We start from the raw sequence: 12,794 nt of genomic DNA, 5'->3' as shown, positions 1-12,794 counted from the left end.
TTGGTGATAGGAGCCAGGGGTCATGGTGGAAGGACTTTTTTTTTAATTGAAAGTCTGTGACCAGCGGTGTACCACAGGTATCAGTACTGGGACCCTTGCTATTTGTGAAAAATATCAACAACTTTATGATTATGACTAGTAAGTTTGTGAATGACATAAAAGTTGGTAGTGTTATGGATAGCAAGGACGGTTGTCTAAGGCTACAGCAGGATATAGATCAAATGGAAAGTTGGGTGGACGTTGGCAGATGGAATTAATCCTGATGAGTGTGAAGCAATGCATTTTGAGAAGTCAAAATTGGGTAGGACATATGCAATAAATGGTAGAGGGCTAAGGAATGTTGATGAATAAGCGACCTTGGGGTTCAAATCCATAGTTCCCTGAAAGAAACATTACAGGTAGATAGGGTGGTGAAGAGGTCATGTGGCATGCTTGCCTTCATAGGTCAGAGCACAGAATAAAAAAGTTGAGGCTCTATGTTGCCACTTTACAAAACACTGGTTTGACTACAGAGTTTTGTGTGCAGTTCTGGTTGCACTGGAGAGAGTGCACAGTAGGTTCATCTGGACGTTGCCTGTATTGAAGGACTTTTGCTGTGGGAAAAGACTGGGTAAGCTGGGCTTATTTTTCTTGAAGTGAAGGAGGCTGAGGTATATAAAATTATAAGAGTCATAGATAGGGTAAAGAGTCAAAATTCTTTTTTCCATCATAGGGAAATCAAAAACAAGAGGAAAGAGGAAGGAGTTTTAAAAGGATTTGAGGGGAAGTGTTTTACACAAAGAGTCATTGATATCTGGAACCTGCACCAAACGAGGTGATGGAATCTGATACAATCATTATGTTCAAGAGACATTTAGACAGCCACTTCAACGGGCAAGGCATTGAAGGTACAGACCTAGTGTAGGCAACTGGGATTGGTGTAGCTCGGCAATCAGGTTAGCATGAACATAGTGGGCCAAAGGGCCTGTTTCTGTGCTGTACAACTCTATGACTCCTTGAATCTCTATTAGGGATCCTTGTCCTTGTGCATATGAATATGACTATTGAATGTACCCTCTCAAAATCAGTCAAAATTAAACGTAATGCTCAATCCTGAGGTTCCATATTTGGAAAGGAAAAAGAGCCAGCTATTATTTTTTATGTTATCATACTTGGTCATTAATCTGCCATGTTCAAGCCAAGGCTGCGATGAGGTTTTGAGTGCTCCTGACGAAACCCAAATCGGGCATTGTGAGTAGGTTATTAGAGAGCAATTGCTGTTAATGACACATTTGATCACTTATTGATGATGAAGTGTGGAACTATTGTGCAGTAATTAGCCAGACTGAATATGTACTGCATTTTTATGGACAGAACATAACTGCAATTTTCTACATTCAGGTAGATACTGGTATTGTAACTGCACTGGAAAAGCCTGGCTGGAGGCACAGTTAGTTCTGCAGCACAAGTCTTCATCATTTACGTGAACCGTTGCCTGAATCCTGGACATTGCTTGTTAAAAAGCCGTTTGTCACCCAGTCATTGGAGATGATTAATTTCATGTTGACAAGATTGACAACTTTCCTTTTCCAGACAATATTTCCATTATGGAATTAAATGAGGCATGCTTTAACTTTGTGATCAGGACATTTGTTACAATTTGTCAAGATGGTGAGACATATTTAAAGTTTGTTGAAGATGAGAACAAAAATTAAAGGAAGAACTCTGGAACCACTTAAACATAGTGACTGGAGGCTGATATGTCTCAGCAGGCTTATCAGCTGCATTTCCTATTTACAATATTTGTCCTGTGTTATTTAGCATGCAGCTTCTCAAATGTGAAGTCTTATCTCTTCTATTATTTTACAAGCGAGATTTATTGGTTCTCATGCTTATTTTTTTCAATTTTTCTAGGCCTATTCTATGACTATAATGCTTCCCTATACCAAATTGTTCAAATCCATATGTTCTTATAATACCTCCATCAAATAAGATTTCTGTTAATAATAGTAACACCAAACCCTGGGCTACTACATTAGCTGAGGTTGATTGAAATATTATGGGGAGATTGATAAGTATCAGCTGCTTCTATTATGTGACCACTTTAATCCCAGCAGATTTCACTTTTCTATTTTTGAGACATTCTGTTTAAAAATTTTTGGAGTCAATCCAGATAAAAACTGTCATGTTACAACAAAGGATGTAAAACGTTGAGAATACTAAAAAAAAGTTATGCGTGGTTTTTCTGAAACATTCTTATTGCCTGCAGCATTGTTACTTATCAATATGCAGAGAAAGCTGCTTCTGTTCTCTCTCCTTTCTCTACGTGGGTACATAGGAAGAGACGCTTTCTCAGATGTTTCAGAAGAATGCTCAAGGAAAACATTATTTAATTTTAATGTCTCCTGTGGATATTCAGCCCTGCGAACTCTCTGCTCTGAGAACTCTCTGCTCTGAGAGAGTTCAGCAACAATTCAGTATTTCTCCGATGCTCCTGATTTTTGACATCTGGTATGTGTAGTCTTCAAAACCAGTGGGCTGGGAATGTCCTTCTCTGTGGTTTTAGTGTGGTCCCATTTGGTTTACACCTTTCCAGATGCAGACCAAGACTGGCCATAGGAAAATCCAAGGTTAATTCGAACAATGGTAAAGAGGTATAGACCTTGCTGGCGTCATCACTGTTCCTTTCTATTTATGCCCAGAGAACACTTGATTCCTCGGTGCCAGAGTCAGGAAAGTAGAGTTAACCAGGTAATGATTCCAACCCTAGTCTCAGGATAGATATAGTGTCAGAATAAAGGTACACCCAATTAAGACCAAAATAAGGAGGAATTTATTATCTGAGAGGCTTGTGATTTCTTTTAAAAATTCTGCCTCTGCAGAATAACAAGTTATATTCAGAACTCATTCAAGACTCAACAGCTTAGGTTTTTAGGCTTTAGGGAATTAAAGCATTTTGAGGAAAGTCAAGTTGAACTCAATAATCAGATTAACCACAATTTTATTGTACACCAGGCTCATGGGGCTGTATGACCCTATTACTATCCCATTTCTTATTTCCTAACTTCTTGTATCATACCATCAACTAAATTTACCATAGAGCTATTCCATATTTTACACTACCTTGTGATAAGCATTCTTACCACCTCCAACCTTGCATGAGTAATAGTATTTCAGACCTACAAACACAATCTTTGAAACAATTTAGTCCTTATCTGCTGTGCCTTAATGACAAGGAGCATGAAAATAGAAGCAAGAATGGGGCATACAGATTTCCAAAACCCTTCTATCATCCATTTATGCTGTGACAGATCCCCTGCCTCCATCTAAATGTGCAGTTTCCACATTCATTGATTCCTGCTGCAACAATGTATGTATTTCTCTTGATCTTTTATTTATGGAGAGTTGTAAAATTGTGGTCATAATGCATGATGAGAAGATTGGCGAAATAGTCAAAGAATTATGTACCTCGTATGTAAACCATACATCGAGCCATATAGCAAGGCCCTTTGGCCCACTGAGACTGCATTGACCACTGGAGGAAATTAATAAGCGTTAAACCTCAGCATGTGGCTACAAGGAAAAAACTCAACCAGAAACCACAATGTTCAGAAATCCATCAATCTCAGCATTGAATGTACTCAATAAGTGGAGATCCACATTCCTCTGGGAAGACCAGCTTTAAAAATCTGAAACATTCTCCACAAAGGAATGACTTTCTCTCTGTTCTAACTGGGTCATCCCTGATCCTGAATCTCATCTTCTTGGTTCTGGATTCTCCTGTGTGAGGAAACAGCCTCTCCAAATCTACACCAACTCATAAGCAGTTTCCCTCTGGGTATTTGTGTCAGTTTTCAAGCGGATGGTGCATTTGCCTTTGGCAGCAACTGCGAGTAAAATAGCAGAGGGAGAAGTCTGTACTCTCTCAGCAGAATGAACCAGAAAGAGAAAGCTATTTGGTATTGATAGAACAACTGTGTCCATGTTATTTCTGCTTCAGTGGCAACATCTGCCATCGGTTGCATCTAGACATGGAGCCATGCTGTTTGGCTGCCACAGTGTTACCTGCAGTGTGAAGGTCACTGTGCCACTGCTTTCATCTAGGAACGATTACTTAGTAATGATTATAACAGGCACATCACATCCCATGATGCCCAACTGCCTCCAGGAGTTCCCAGATGCACAGCTAATGAAGGCTTGCAAATGTATTCCCTTCCCAGAAAGGTGAGGAACAACATGCAGGCACTCTACAGCAGTTCTTCACCATTGTTTATTCCCAAGTGTTGGCCGTCAATTACTACATATGTAGAGTTAATATGAACACATTGAATCAATATGTACCTCCAGGAAATAGCCTTGTCCAGATCAACAGGAAAAGAATCCATTCTATACCATGACGTTCAAATCTAAAACCATGAGCTATGAATTTGCTGGATACTGTGTCAATATGAGGCTAATTTAAAGTTGATAAAATTGATGGCATCTTGATTTGACAGGAAGCTTTGAGGAGACATTCCATTGCCCACATTGCCTGAGATTTTTATCACATTTCTCAATTCTTTTCTGAAGGGTCAACGAAAATGTGATGATGAATCAATAAAGCTAAATCTGCATATAAAGTTAAGGTACAAAACTGAAATATATTCTGAGAATGTGAGATTTATCAGGCTAAGATATTCAATGAGTTGGAATGAAACTCAGATCAGAGATAGCTATTCAACTCCATGGGCCTGCTCTGCTGCACAATTAAATATTAGCTGATTTGTGACTTTAATCCATTTTCCCATCTAATGACAAGGTTTAATGACAGTAAGGTTGCCTGCAGTGTTCCCGTTCTGGAAAAAAGCAGTACTGTTAATGACTGTTGTGCTGAACCAGAAGATACACTGAAAACATGATTAAAAATCTATGAACTTAAAATATAAAGATAATATAAATATAATGCTGTTTCCTTTTCATTCAAGAACAAAATCATTTTTTTTTCCTCTGCATGCTTTGGTTGGCTCCATGCTTAATGCACTTTTCTGGCAGAAAATAATCACCAGCAACTTTTAAGTGCACTGGCTTTCACGTGAAATGTGGATGCTAAAGAGTCCAATACATACGTGGCAAAATTAATATTGCCTTCAGGAAACAGCATGCAACCCAGTAACTGAGATCAGGATGCTTTGCTTGTGGGAGAGCACACAGACAATAACACCACCTTAGAACTGCTCAGCAGCTTGACATTCTGTTCACTGTTGCTGGACTTGGCATACTGCCCATTACAGATCAGAGGCAATCACTTTTAATTGGCTTTAATCACATTGTTGGCAACCTAATATTTTGCGTTATGTCGCCAGCTACAACGATAGGGCTTGTGGAGTCTTCCCTGGAGGATGGTTGAAAATAAGGAGGGCAGTGCAAGATTTAATAGATATAGTAGACAACAGGTCATATAATATCAGAAATCATGATATTTATGTAACCTTCACATGTAGTTTATTTTGACAGCAATGATAAATTGTTTTGATTTTCTGTGACTCATCCTTGCATGCTTGGACCTCTGTTACAAAATCCAACCACACCGGAGTAGCTAATTCTTCATGTTATTCATGTCTTATGTAGTTCCATTGTATACTTGGTCCTCTTTTATGGCTTAATTTCAGGGGCTGAAATATTTTTATAGCCATTTGTTTTTGAGCTTGTCTTGAGTAGTTTCAGCTTTTTTGCTGTTTCATGTTTTTTTATTAAATAAATGTTTTACATGACAGAGCACATAAGATTTTTCCACCGCATGTTGTTTCATGAGTCATTGCAAGCTCTAGTTGCTTCTGTACGATGGCCCAATCAGGTTTGAATACAACTCTCAGTAAGTTGTGAGAGGTGAGTATAGTGTTTGAGAGGGCATGTGATCAGACTAGAAGGCATCTGGTGGTAGGGCCATAATACATTAACATTGCAGTCAGTACCTGACTATGTTATTGTCAACCGATCTGTCTGTTTAAGCAGGGACTCAATGGCCGTGGGCAAATGTTGTGCTCACTTGCTCAGAAGCTCTTATCAACTCTGGGAGTGCAATGGGATTTATTGTGACATTAACAACCCACCTGTCTAATTTCCATCAATTAGTCAATTATTTTCCTTTGCATATTGCATTCTTGTTTCACAGTTTAGATTTTTGCAAGTGACATAGGATGTTATTTCATGGAAAAAAACTCTTCCAAACCATGAACAGTGGAATAACATAATCATTGTCTACTCCTCACTTTGAACTGATAAGTTTGGAATTTGACAAAACTGACGTTTAAACTTGATGCTTATTTAATATGTCCAATGAGAAAATGAATGCAACAATTTAATGGAGATTTGTGTGAAACTGATCAACTCAAACTGTAACTGTTGTTTCTGAATGGGTGTTTTGATTGATTGGATTAAGCATGGAAAAATGCAGAACAGGTTATACACAGACATTCTTCATTAAGATTTGAAGGAGAAAATATTTAACTGCGGGTAAATACATGTCCATTGGTGTTTATTACATCTCAGTGCCACTCCTTTAACTTTGAAGAGCTGTGATTAAATTTCCATTGTTCAAATGTGGGTCATTAACATTTACAGATAAGAGTAATTTCCCCCGAGTCCACATTTCAAACTGAGACCTCTCTGCAGTAGATGTCCATATAATTACAATAATTATTCGGGAGTCAGAAACTGCATGCTGGCAAAGCCAAGCAAGTGACTGTTAGCTAATTTATTACAAAACCAATAACATTTACCGAATGCATATTAATATTGGTATTGGTTTATTATCGTCACTTGTACCGAGGTACAGTGAAAAACGTATCTTGCGTACCGATTGTACAGGTCAATTCATTACACAGTGCAGTTACATTGGGTTAGTACAAACATGCAGTTGTAAATGTGCATGCATTGCATTGTTGTCCATGCATTTCTCTTTCTCACTCTCATTATGGAGGCACGTCTTTGTGTGCATTCCAAATTATACAAATCATTAGCCCTGGAATCATTAGATGCCGGGGGGGGGAGCGTGGGAAGGGAGGGGGATGCCAAGCTGGAAGATCAGTTCGGGAAGATAGGGAAGATTACATTAGTGTCCTTGGTGCCCTGGTGGTGTTAAGACTGTGTGCTGGGAAGGGAGATGCGAGGATTGTGTTCGGGTCGGTTTGAGTTCACATCCAGCAAAGGGGTTGCAGCAGGCATAGGGATGTAGGTAGCCTAAAAAGGAGCTATCAGAAGGGGTTCGTTTTTCACTTAAAGGAGGACACTCAAGGAATACAAGATTTCTAGCACTGATAGTTCTTAAGCAGATCTCGATAAAGTGACACACAAACAAGTCTCACAAGTACAGTGTCGACCTTCTTCTACGTGGGTGGTCTACATGTGGACAAAAAAACAAGGAAGTGGCATGAAGCCATGCAATAAATGCCATTGGATGTCACTGTGCATCTCCAGACATATCTGTGTGGATATCAGGCACATGAAGAATAGGGATCTTCACAATCCTTAAAATAAATCTCTTACTTCTTCCATTGGATTTTTCATTGGACTTCAATTGCATCATGTATATAAATATCACATTACGCAATAGGCTTTACAGGTCATTATTTTTATTGTTAATAAAATTCATATTGAAAGAGATGCAAAATAATGAATCATAGTTTTTCAATGTATCATCTACCTCAAGACAACTTTTCAGATCAGTGTCACATGTTTTGAAAAATTGAAAACAAATGAATGATTTGACAAATTATTATTCTTTTCCATTTGTACTTGGTTAAATTACAGAAGAACCATCAAATCATAAAATCATACAGCACGAGTGATTTGCTCATCGATCTGCACAGGGTCATTGAATGAATACATTTAATTCCATTCTGCTGACCTTTTTTGCCCCCATATCCCTGCAGTTTCCTCACCAAATTGTGACCTAATTCCCTTTTAAAAATTACTCGAGACTGCTTCTGCCACCCTTTCTGACAGATAGTGCATTAAAAAAGGTTGCGTTGACACCTTTCCTCTCCTCTCCCCTCTGCTTGTTTTGTCACTTGTCTTGAAAGCTGTCCTCTGGTTACTAATGCCTTCGTCAGTGGAAATAAGTTTCTCCTTATTCCAAACAATACCCCTCAATAGTTCTAAACACATCAACTAAATTTCTCTTAATCTTCTCTGCTTGAAGATATATCCTAGCATCTTGAAACAATAACTGCACCAGAATTACCACTTGTTTTAAGCAGAAAGAGAATTTTTCTTTCAATATTGTGGAATATGTATTTTGACTATTTCAATACAGAGTTAGAATTACTCAGCCAAATTGTCCACCAGCAGCTTGATTTCCCAGTAAAATTATTACAAAGACCCTGCACATTCCCAGATTACTTTCTGAATCTGATGTCCTCCCTGTCATCCTCATTTTCTGGATTTACAAAGGAGCTTCTTCTATGCCCCGCCAGAGTAAGATAAGATATTTATTTATTCGTTACATGTACATTGAAACACACAGTGAAATGCATCTTATTGCATTATTGAGAATGTGCTGGGGGCAGCCCACAAGTGTCGCCACTCTTCTGGTGCCAACATAGCATGCCCACAGCTCCTAACCTGTACATCTTTGGAATGTGGGAGGAAACCGGAGCACCCGGAGGAAACCCAAGCAGACACGGGGAGAACGTACAAACTCCTTACAGACAGTGACCGGAATTGAACCTGGGTCCCTGGTGCTGCAATAACACTAGGGGAATCAATAGTTTTCCAGGTATGTTCTACCTTGAATGCTCAACTTCTTCATTTTGAATCATGGCTTAAAAGTAAGATAGAGTAATGTTCTGCCTCCACTCCTGTAACATGAAGCATTGGTACACTGCACTAACAAAGATGAAACCTATAACAATTAATCTGGTTTAATCTCTCTGCAGAGACTACCTGGGCAGTTGACTCCCTCATGATTTTATAAACCTCTAAGGAGGGGCATAGATAAGGTGGATGGTCACAGTCCTTTTTCTGGGTTAGGGGACTGGCTGAATAAAAAAGAAACAATCTATTCAAAATTTCAACAAGTTCAGATTCTAGAAATTTGGATTAAAAATAGAAATGCAAACAATACTCAGCTGGTCAGGCAGCATCTGTGGAGAGAAATGTAAGCAGAAGCTTTCCTTCACCTCTTTCTGTTAACATATCCTCCAGACAGTTTTGCTATTGTTAACAAACATTCACCACCCTCTCTCAGCTGACAACACCACCACTGGTGTCGTTCATCTTTCTTTGTCTCCAGCTTATCACTGACATTCCCTTTGTTCTTTCCACCCCTTCCCCTCCTCTACAAGTTAAATCATGTTTGTGTTCTAACTTTTCCCAGCCTTAATGAGAGGTCATTGATCTGAAACATTAACATTGTTTCTCTCTCCGTTGATGCTGGCTGGACTGCAGAGTATTTCCAGTATTTCCTCTGCCATCGTCTATTCATTTTAGTAGTTCGGATAGAGGTCACTGATAATATTTACAGAATTTATCCATCAGCAGCTCTCAGATGACACCAACTCGATCAGCTGGCCGTACAACTGCTGGGGAAACTTACTGTCCAGATAGGAACATAGAAAAACTACAGCACAATTCAGGCCCTTCAGCCCACAAAGCTGTGTCAAACATGTCCCTACCCTAGAAATTACTAGGCTTACCCATAGCCCTCTATAGAAACATAGAAAAGATGATGATGGACAAATGAATTTAACTTAGATGAGGTACTTTGAGATGTTGAAATCATGAAGTGTTCTTTCATAAAAGCCTTTCCTTTCTTAACCTCTTGTTTGCAAATCTATCGAACTCAAGCATTGTTTATTGTGTCAACCTTCATCCATTATAGTCAATTGAATCATTTCATATTTTAATAATGTTGCATCTTTGTTATTCTGCAAGAAAAAACAGTATTGATATAAACCAGTTCATATTTAACAATTGTAAGGTGTAGAACTATAATCACTCACACAATGAATGGCAACAACTTCAAATAAAATAATTCAAAATAAATTCTCAAACATTTGTGATTGACCATTTTCTTTTTGGTTTTCTTACAGCTAAGGCAAAGTTGGCCTGTTTAAACAAAATTGAATGTTGCTACATTTATTCCTCGTGGGAAAGCAATTTTATGCAGAGACCTTATGACCATGGATGGAGTTCATGAATCATGACCTCCATAGTAAGTGGGAAAGAGGAGGGAAGGGGGACTAATTGGACAGGTTTGTTGCAAGACTTGGTTCTTCACCCAATCGTTTTTTTCCTTTTGTGAAAAGGTTGCCTAATTCACATCTTCTTTACTCCCTGGAACACTGATTATGCCACTGATGGAAAATAAACACTTTCATCCTTGAAGTTCTGTTAATTTTAACAATCCAAAACTGAAATTAAGATTAAAGATGATCCAGTGCTGCATGACATCAGAGAAGTATGGAATGTCTGGTTTATGCAAATTGAACAAGAGCAGAAGAAACAAATGTTTAAAAAAAATTATAGTTAAATTCAACCCATCAAATCTGCTCCATCCATACGTAACATATGAAAATTAAGAATTAGGACCTGGAGTGGGTCAGACTCTTGAGATTGTTCCACCATTTAATAAAATTGTGACTGATCTGATTTTAATCTCACTTATCTACCCACAACAACCTTGTATCCCCTTGCTTATCGAGACTTTCTCTTCCTCTGCCTGAAAAATATCCAAAGATGAGGCATAGCTGGGCTGAATGCACACAGTCTTTTTCCCAGGGTTGGAAAATCAAGAACGAGAGAGCATAGATTTAAGGTGAGGGGCAACTTCTTCACCCAAAGGGTGGTGAGTATACGGAATGAACTGCCAGAGGAAGTGGTTGAAGCAGGTACATTAGCCACATTTAAAAGGAACTTGGACAGGTACATGATGGATAGGAAAGGTTTTGAGGTTTATGGGCCAAATACGGGCAAATGGGACTCGTTTAGGTGGGAATCTTGGTTGGTGTGGATCAGTTTGGCCGAAGGGCCCGTTTCTGTGCTGTATGACTCTCTGACTCTGAATGTATTAATCTTTGAAAAAGAAGTTTCCAATGACCAATTACCCTCTAGGAGAAATAATTTCCTCTCACCTCTGTTTTAAATGGGAAACCTCATATTTTTAAAGTGACCTCTAGTTCTAGATTTTCCCACAAGAGAAAACATCCCCTCCACATCCACCCTGTCTAAAGTCCTCATATCTTACATGTTTCAACAAATTAAGTCCCTTCTCACCTTTCTAATCTCTAGCAGACTCAAGCCAGATATAAGGCAACCCATCCATTCAGTTCTCAGTGTAGAAAGCTTCTCTGAAGTGCTTCAAAAACATTTTAATTATTTTATAAATGAAGGAGACCAATAATGTACATAGCGCTTCAAATAATAAAAATAGAAAATGCTGGAAATACTCAGCAAGTCAGACTGTATCGGTGGGAAGTAAGATATCTTTATTAGTCACATGTACATCAAAGCACACAGTGAAATAGAGATAACCATTAACTTTCTCTTCCCACAGATGTTATTTCCACCATTTTTTGTTGTTATTTTAGATTTCCAGCAGTTTCTTTTTTAATTTTCATTTTACTCCAGATGTTATCTCACCAATACCCTATACAACTGAAGCATAAACGTTTGACTTTTGCATTCAATTCCCCAAGCAATAGATAATAGAATGCTGATAGCTTTCCTAATTACTTGCTATTCCTATATACAAGCATGTTGTAAACTTGAACAAATTGTTGATGTGTCGGCTCGAAACCCTGCATTAGCCCTGATCCAGAATGTTTCAACCCAAAATGTCGACATATCCTTCCCCCCCCCCCCCCCCCCCCCCACAGATGCTGCACGACTCACTGAGTTCCTCCAGCAGATTGTTTGTTGGTTCGGATCCCAGCATTTGCAGTCTCTGTATTTCCCTCAAATTTATTTTGGAAATCTAATATAGACTGGTTCCCCTTTATCCTCAGCACGTGTTATTTCTTCAAATAACAAACTTTTCCTTTCACAAAACCATGTTAACTTTGCCTCATTACCTTGTATTTTTCTTAGGTGCCCCGTTTTAATATCTTTAATAACATTTAACCTTTTAACATTGTTAGGCTAAATGGTCTGAAGCTTCCCATTTTCTGTCTCCTTTTCTGAATAAAGGGGTTATATTTGGAGTTTTCTAATCTAGTGAAATCTTCTCCAGATCAAAAGAATTTTGAAAAATTAAATACAATGCATCAATTATCTCACTGACAAGGCACAATCAGATTGGAATACCACGGACTGAAGGGTCTCCTTTAAGTTTCACACCATTTTCATCTGGATATAAATCACCAATCCTTCATTGGCACTGGGTCTAAATCCCGGAAATCCCTGCCCAACAGCATTGTGGAAGTACTTCACCAGAAGGACTAGAGCAGTTCAAGAAGTCAGCTCTCCACCACTTCCTAAGATCATTTAGGAATGGACAAATGAAAAAATTTTATCCGCCTCTAATTATTATATCAAGGTCTGGACTCTTGGATATTATCAATTGACTTTATCTCATTTTGAGAAAGTAAAATTCTTTCCTCAACTTCTCTGGAAGAGAACACAACATTGTGGATGTCAGAAAATTGAAATGAAAAATCGGAAGTGCAGAAATACTCAGCAGGCTAGGGACCAACTCTGAAGAGAGAAACAGAACTGACATTTCGGGTCAATGAACAATCATTGATTCAAAACTCTTAAGCTCTGTTTCTGTCTCCATCATTGCTGCCTGATCTGCAAAGTATTTCTCACATTTTTTATTTGTCATTCTCCTGTAGAAA

This window comes from Pristis pectinata, chromosome 7, assembly GCF_009764475.1.
Source record: "Pristis pectinata isolate sPriPec2 chromosome 7, sPriPec2.1.pri, whole genome shotgun sequence".
In the NCBI taxonomy this organism is placed as follows: domain Eukaryota; kingdom Metazoa; phylum Chordata; class Chondrichthyes; order Rhinopristiformes; family Pristidae; genus Pristis; species Pristis pectinata.
This window is presented reverse-complemented; position numbering follows the sequence as displayed.